Raw genomic sequence first — 7,322 nt, forward strand, 5'->3', positions numbered from 1 at the left:
CAACCTAATATAAATCCAACAAAACAGAACAGTAGATCCCTTCCACCCATCCTCCACAGAAAAACAAAACAGACTTGTAGTGGGAAGAGTTTAAATTACAGAGCTCTAAATACATAATTGACATAGCCAAGTGAAGAGGAAATGGCAACAAATAATGGTAGGAATTTACAATACTATGTTGCCTGCTTCCATATCCTCAACAAATGTTTAGAAAGGCTGCTAAATATTATAAAATTTCCGAGTAGATCCCCTGATTGTATATCTGATTTTCTCCAGCTTGATATGGTACATTATTTCCCTAATCCGGTGACTGTATTCTGGAGTTGTTAGGTCCTTCCATTTCAAAAATATAAGCCTCCTAGCTAATAGAGAACAGAAGGTCGGCAATGTTTTTTCCTTTATCTCAAGTTGGGAGCCCATCTGCGCTGCACTAAAAAGTGCAATGGATGGAGACGGTGCCAATTCTTTCCCAAAAATCTTAGAAAAGGTATCGAAAATGGATTGCCACAAAGTGCAAAGCTTTGAACATGTCCAAAACATGTGTAAGAGAGTAGCTGGATCTTTTCCACATTGATCACAAATGGGATCTATGTCAGGTTTGATTTTGGAAAGTCTAACTTTAGACCAATGGAGTTGGTGTACAATCTTGAACTGAATGTCTAAGGCAAATGGAAGATGAGTATATTTCCTGTATTATTTTGTGCCATGTCATCTGTGATTGCTTCATTTAAATATGTCAGCCACATATTCTTCAGGAAGTCTAAAGAGATAAAGTTGTGAGAATACGTTTCATATACCATTCAAACAGTTCGTTTTCTAACTAGTTTACAATCGAAAATTGAATCTAATAGACAGGTTGGGAGACACAATGGAAAACATTTTAAGTTTGTGAATGGAAAATTCCTAAGTTTCAGGTATCTGTAAAAATGTGACCTGGTTATATATTTCTGTACCAACTGTTCAAAGGAGGCAAAATTGCCATCAATATACAGATCAGACAGTCAAGCTATACCTCTTCTGGACCGGCCAACAAAGACCTCATCTATTAATGAGTAAACATACAGTTTTTTGCAATTGGTGTGGCCTGAGATAAATCTCTAAGCAAGAAGGATCTTCTAAACTGGTTCCAAATCTTAACATAGTGCACAACAAAAGGATTAGAAGTAAAGTTAGAAATGAGGCTGTGTGCATGGTAACGTGGAACACAGTAGGGCTTTTAAAGAGATGGAAATTGCAGATGACCTCTCAAGATTCAGCCATTGAGTGGCAATGTTGTCATCATCGTTGCCCGTCCATTACATAACATTACTCTATTATTTACTGCCCAATAATAATACAAGAAATTAGGGAGTACCATCCTTTCCATTGAACGAGGTCTCTGACTTCTTTTATTCTGGGGCTTTTTTTTTTGTTCCAAATGAAACTTGATATCTGATTATTTATTTGGTGAAGAAATATTTAGTTAAAAAGACCGGAAGGCAATCATATACATTGCTCAAAAAAATTAGAGGAACATTTTTTAATCAGAGTATAGCAACCTAAGTTAAACTTCTGGGATATTGATCTGGTCAGTTAAGTAGCAGAGGGGGTTGTTAATCAGTTTCTGCTGCTTTGTTGTTAAAATCAAGAACAGGTGCATCAGAGGTACAACAATGAGATGGCCCCAAAACAGGAATGGCTTTCCAGGTTGATGCCACTGATATTTTCCCTCCTCATGTCTTTTGGCTGATTTTTTACTGACTGACTTTCTACTGCTGTAGCTATTCATTTGGCTTGGATCAACATCTCTGTTGATAGCATGGTGCGGTACCTGGATGCCACAGTGGTTGCACAAGTAGTCCAACTCCTCCAGGATGGCACATCAATACGTGCCGTTGCAAGAAGGTTTGCTGTGTCTCACAGTACAGTCTCAATAGCAGGGAGGAGATTCCAGGAGACGGGTAGTTACTCCAGGAGAGCTGAACAGGGCCGTAGAACCATGGCATTTACTGATTGGGTAGCGTATTGCGTCACTTCCTGTCTTCTCAAGCGTTCGTTGGTTGCACTGTGCACGGTGTGTTGTATTCACTTAACTTAAAATTGAACACTTGGTGTGTTGTATTAACTTTACTTAAAATTTGAACACTTGGGACATTCTAGTCGCCTGATAACAGTGAGAAATAACCCATATTAAACAAATACAGGGCTCCGCCGACTATTAGCATTAGCATGGCCTCACCATCTGTTCACCCGGTGTCTTTGTTCAGTGTCAAATGTTGAGTTACTCCTCTGCCTCCTTCAGTGAAGGGACTAGGTGCAGAAAGTGTAGTTTATTTACGGCTATGGAGCCGAGACTTGGTGAGCTTGAGACGCGGTTCCTCAGCTTGGAGTTAGCTGGAGTTGCGTCAGGTAGCCAGGAGAAGCTAGCTGCTGCGGAGCCGCCTAGCGTAGCTACAGCTGGACCGCTAGCTGTAGCAGCCGGCTAGCCAGGGCGGCTGGGTGACGGTTCGCAGGAAGCGTAGGCGCAAACGACACCCGGCTTCGTCAGTCGGAGGTCACTAAAATTAACAGAGTCGGTGTGCAACTACGCAAAAACGATGTCGGACTCCGTAGCATTCTCTGGTCCCCTCCCAATCTGGCCAGCGATGAAATGTTTAGTCGCATGTCGTCGCTTCGTCGCTGGTTGTCACGGTGGTGCCCTGAAAACCAGGTGGCCTTTATAGACAATTGGAGCACTTTTTGGGGAAAACCTGGTCTGATCAGGAGAGACGGTGTCCATCCCACACGGGATTAGACCCAAAGTGACTTGACAATCCAGGGGCCAGACTAGGATGCAGAGTTGTAGTCTTGCACACCTCTCTGCTGCTTCCATAGAACCCTCATCCACCAACAATAATATATTTAACACTATAGAGGTATGTATGTTAGCTTAAATGAATTTACTACTCCTACCCATTTTGATTATCATATTCCACGTGTTACTGGTCGAGGAGGGGGAGTGGCAGCAATCTATCACTCCAAGTTATTAATTAATCCTAGACCAAAACATGGCTCCAGTTCATTTGAAAGCCTGACTCTTGGCATCACCCATCTGAACTGGAAGGCAGAAAAGCCACTTTTGTTGTAGTTGTATATCGGCCCCCTGCTGGGCCACATTCAGAGTTCCTATCTGAGTTCTCTGATTTCTTATCTGACTTGGTCCTTAGAACGGACAAAGTTATTATCATTGGAGACTTTAATATCCATGTAGACAATATAAATGACAGCTTAAAAAATGGCTTAATCTCATTACTTGAGTCAGTTGGTTTCGTCCAGCAGATAAACCAACCAACTCATAGCTTCAGCCACACCCTTGATCGAGTTCTGACTTATGGTGTTGAGGTAGAACATGTGTCAGTGTTCCCACAGAACCCACTCCTGTCAGACCATTCTTTGATCACTTTTACATTTATGATTAAGGATTCTTCTATCCTCAGAACACAGTCTTACTATAGCTGATGTCTTTCAGATAATGCTGTAACTAAGTTTAAGGAAGCGATCCCTGCGTTGATCCCAAGACCACGGTGTGTTTCCAGAGGGATCAATCATTATCACTGGACCCTGATGTCTTAGCAAACTATAGGCTGATATCCAACCTTCCTTTTATCTCTAAAATTCTATAGAAGGTAGTGGTGACTCAGTTACTGGAGCACCGGCAGAGAAACATCTTGTTTGAGATGTTTCAGTCAGGCTTTAGAGCTCATCACAGCACAGAAACAGAACTTCTTAAAGTTACTAATGATCTTCTTATAGCTTCAGATCATGGACTGGTTTCTATGCTGGTTCTGCTGGATCTCAATGCTGCTTTTGATACAGTTGATCACAGCATCCTGTTACAGAGACTGGAACATGTGATTGGCATTAAAGGGACAGCACTAGACTGGTTTAGATCATATTTATCTGATAGATACCAGTTTGCTCATGTCCATGGTGTTCCCTCCTTATACAGTAGGGTTAGCCATGGAGTTCCTCAAGGTTCTGTACTTGGACCAATCCTTTTCACCTTGTACATGCTTCCCTTAGGGAACATTATTCGGCAACATGGGATAAATTTTCATTGTTATGCTGATGACACTCAGCTTTATTTAACCATGAAACCAGAGGAGACAGAAGTTAGTGAAGCTTCAGACCTGTCTTAAAGACATAAAGACCTGGATGTCTTCAAATTTCCTCCTCCTTAACGCAGGAAAAACTGAGGTCATAGTGTTTGGTCCTGAACCTCTCAGGGATAGATTAGATCACATGATCACTCTAGATGGTATCTCATTAACATCTAGTCTCTCTGTGAGGAATCTTGGAGTGACTTTTGAACAAAATCTGTCCTTCAACTCTGACATTAAATTAGTCTCTAGAAGTGCCTTTTTTCACCTGAGTAACATCACAAAGATCAGGAAACTACTGATGCGGCATGATGCTGAAAAGCTAGTCCATGCATTTGTTACTTCCAGGCTGGACTATTGTAATTCTTTATTATCAGGGTGTCCAAACAACTCTTTAAGAAGCCTCCAGGTGATCCAAAATGCTGCAGCCAGAGTTCTGACAGGTATTGACAAAAGAGATCACATAACTCCTGTACTGGCGTCTCTTCATTGGCTGGCCGTTAAATTTAGAATAATTTTTAAAACCCTTCTTTTGACCTACAAGATCCTCAGAGGCCTAGTTCCTACCTGGAGGAGCTAGTGACACCTTACCAGCCCAATAGACCGCTCCGCTCTCAGAATGCTGGTCTACTTGTGGTCCCCAGAGTTTCTAGGGGTAGAATGGGGGGCCGAGCATTTAGCTACCAGGCCCCCCTGCTATGGAACCAGCTCTCTGTCCAGGTACGGGAGGCTGACTCCATCTCTATTTTTAAGATCAGACTTAAAACCTACCTCTTTGAAAAAGCTTATTGTTACTAATTCTGTAGTTCCAGTTATTATCATAGATAGACAAATGATCATAGACAGACAAATTATCATACTTAAGGGTTCATCCAATCATTAGGTTAACATCTTAGCTATGCTTCTATAGGACAAGGCTGCCGGGGTCCAGAAGCATGATCACCTGACAGGCCTCTGTCACCCCACTGGGTCATGGTTTCCTCTCCTCTCCTCTCCTCTCCTCTCCTCTCCTCTCCTCTCCTCTCCTCTCCTCTCCTCTCCTCTCCTCTCCATTCTATCCTCTACCTGTCCTCCCCCATTCTCCTCTCTCTACCTAGCCGGCCATCAGCAGGAGGGTCCCCCTACATGAGCCTGGTCCTGCTCAAGGTTTCTTCCTGTTAAAGGGGAGTTTTTCCTTGCCACTGTTGCTTGTCTGGGGTCAGGCCCTGGGATTCTGGAAAGCGCCTTGAAACAATTTTGATTGTAAAAGACGCTATATAAATAAAGATTGATTGATTGATTGATTGATAGAAGGTCCTTAAACCCTCAGCATGATTGGTATATGCTCCTTTGTTCAAGGAGGAACAGGATGAGCACTGCCAGAGCCCTACGAAATGACCTCCTGCAGGACACTGGTGTGAATGTTTCTGACCAAACAATCAGAAACAGGTTCCATGAGGGTGGCCTGAGGGCCCGGCGTCCTGTAGTGGCCCCTTTGCTCACTGCCTGGCACCGTAGAGCTCGATTGGCATTTACCATAGACCACCAGAATTGGCAACTATGCCACTGGCACCCTGTACTCTTCACCGATGAGAGCAGGTTCAACCTGAGCACATGCGACAGAAATTAAATGGTCTGGAGATGCCGCAGAGAACATTATGCTGCCTGCAACATCATTCAGCATAACTGGTTTGGTAGTGGGTCAGTTACAGTCTGGGGAGGCATATCCCTGGAAGGATGCACAGACCTCTACAGGTTAGATAAGGGCACCCTGACTGCTATTAGGTATCCGGATGAAATCCTTGGACCCATTGTAAGAACCTACGCTGGTGCAGTGGGACCTGGGTTCCTCCTGGTCCACGACAATGCCCGACCTCATGTGGCTAGAGTATGCAGGCAGTTCCTGGAGGATGAAGGAATTGATACCATTGAGTGTCCCCCACGTTCATCTGACCTACACCCAATAGAACACCTCTGGGACATTATGTTTAGGTCCATCCTGTGTCGCCAGATTGATCCTCAGACTGTCCAGGAGCTCAGTGATGCCTTGGTCCAGATCTGGGAGGAAAACCCCCAGGACACTATTCGTTGTCTCATTAGGAGCATGCCCCAACATTGTCAGGCATGTGTACAAGCATGTGGGGGCCACACAAACTACTGAGAATCATTTTGGGTTGCTACAATGACATTTTGACAATGTTTGATTTTCCCTCCTCTATAGGGTGATTATTTTCATTTTTATCAAATTATGCGGCATCATTTTGTTACTAATACATCACCTACTTTTTATCAGGAAAGATATTCAAGATCATTTTCCCCCCGTTTAGATATGATGTGTTTTTGAAGTGTTCCTCTATTTTTTTTAGCAGTGTATATATAAAAATGTAGGCAGCATGTTCATCTTTACTATATTAATTCTTCCACCCAAAGAGAGAGGCAGGAGATCCCATTGTTCAATGTTTTGATTCAGACTCGATAATAGGGGCTGATAATTAGCAGCATAGAGATCTTTATGTTTGTCTGTAACCCATATGCCAAGGTATTTCAATTTTTTGGGACAAAGTTTAAAGGGAAGTGTATTTAAGGATATGTCATTGTTGCTAGTGCCAACAGGCAGCAGCTCACTTTTCTGAATATTTACCTTGTAGCTAGATACTTTACCAAATTCTGTCAGCAAGACCTATTAATAGCTTAGGAAGACTCGAGAGGGATGTGAAATATATAGTAGCGTATCATCAAGTGAGACTTTATGGTCCTCCCCTGATTGTTGGATTCCTTTGATGTCAGTTTTTTGCCTCAGCGCTGAACCTAGAGTTTCCATTGCAGTCGCTGTGAGAAGAATTATTGTTGTTATTACTATTATCGTTTCAATGCTATAGTGAGTAGATTTAGAGTGTTTAAGGAGAGTTTAAGAAAAGGAATGTATGAGTGTTTGAATCAAGTATTGGAGCTGTTGTGTACCCAGCACTGAGAGGTACCATGTTCAAGGACACGAGGAAGTCGTAAAGATAGGAAGAGAAGGAATCGTGAGGTCAGATTGACATAAATCCTGTGTGCACCAAATAAAAGAGGTGAGCGAGCAGCAGACGAACGGAGTTGACAGAGGAAGCTTGAACTGCTGCTCAGCTCTCCCTTGCAAGGAACTCCTGTTGTTTGCGTGGTTGATCTGAGTCTGGTGAACGAACAGCGCGGGTGATCAAAACTTCACCCTCACATCGCGAAAAG

Source organism: Takifugu flavidus, chromosome 6 (genome assembly GCF_003711565.1).
Source record: "Takifugu flavidus isolate HTHZ2018 chromosome 6, ASM371156v2, whole genome shotgun sequence".
Lineage (NCBI taxonomy): Eukaryota > Metazoa > Chordata > Actinopteri > Tetraodontiformes > Tetraodontidae > Takifugu > Takifugu flavidus.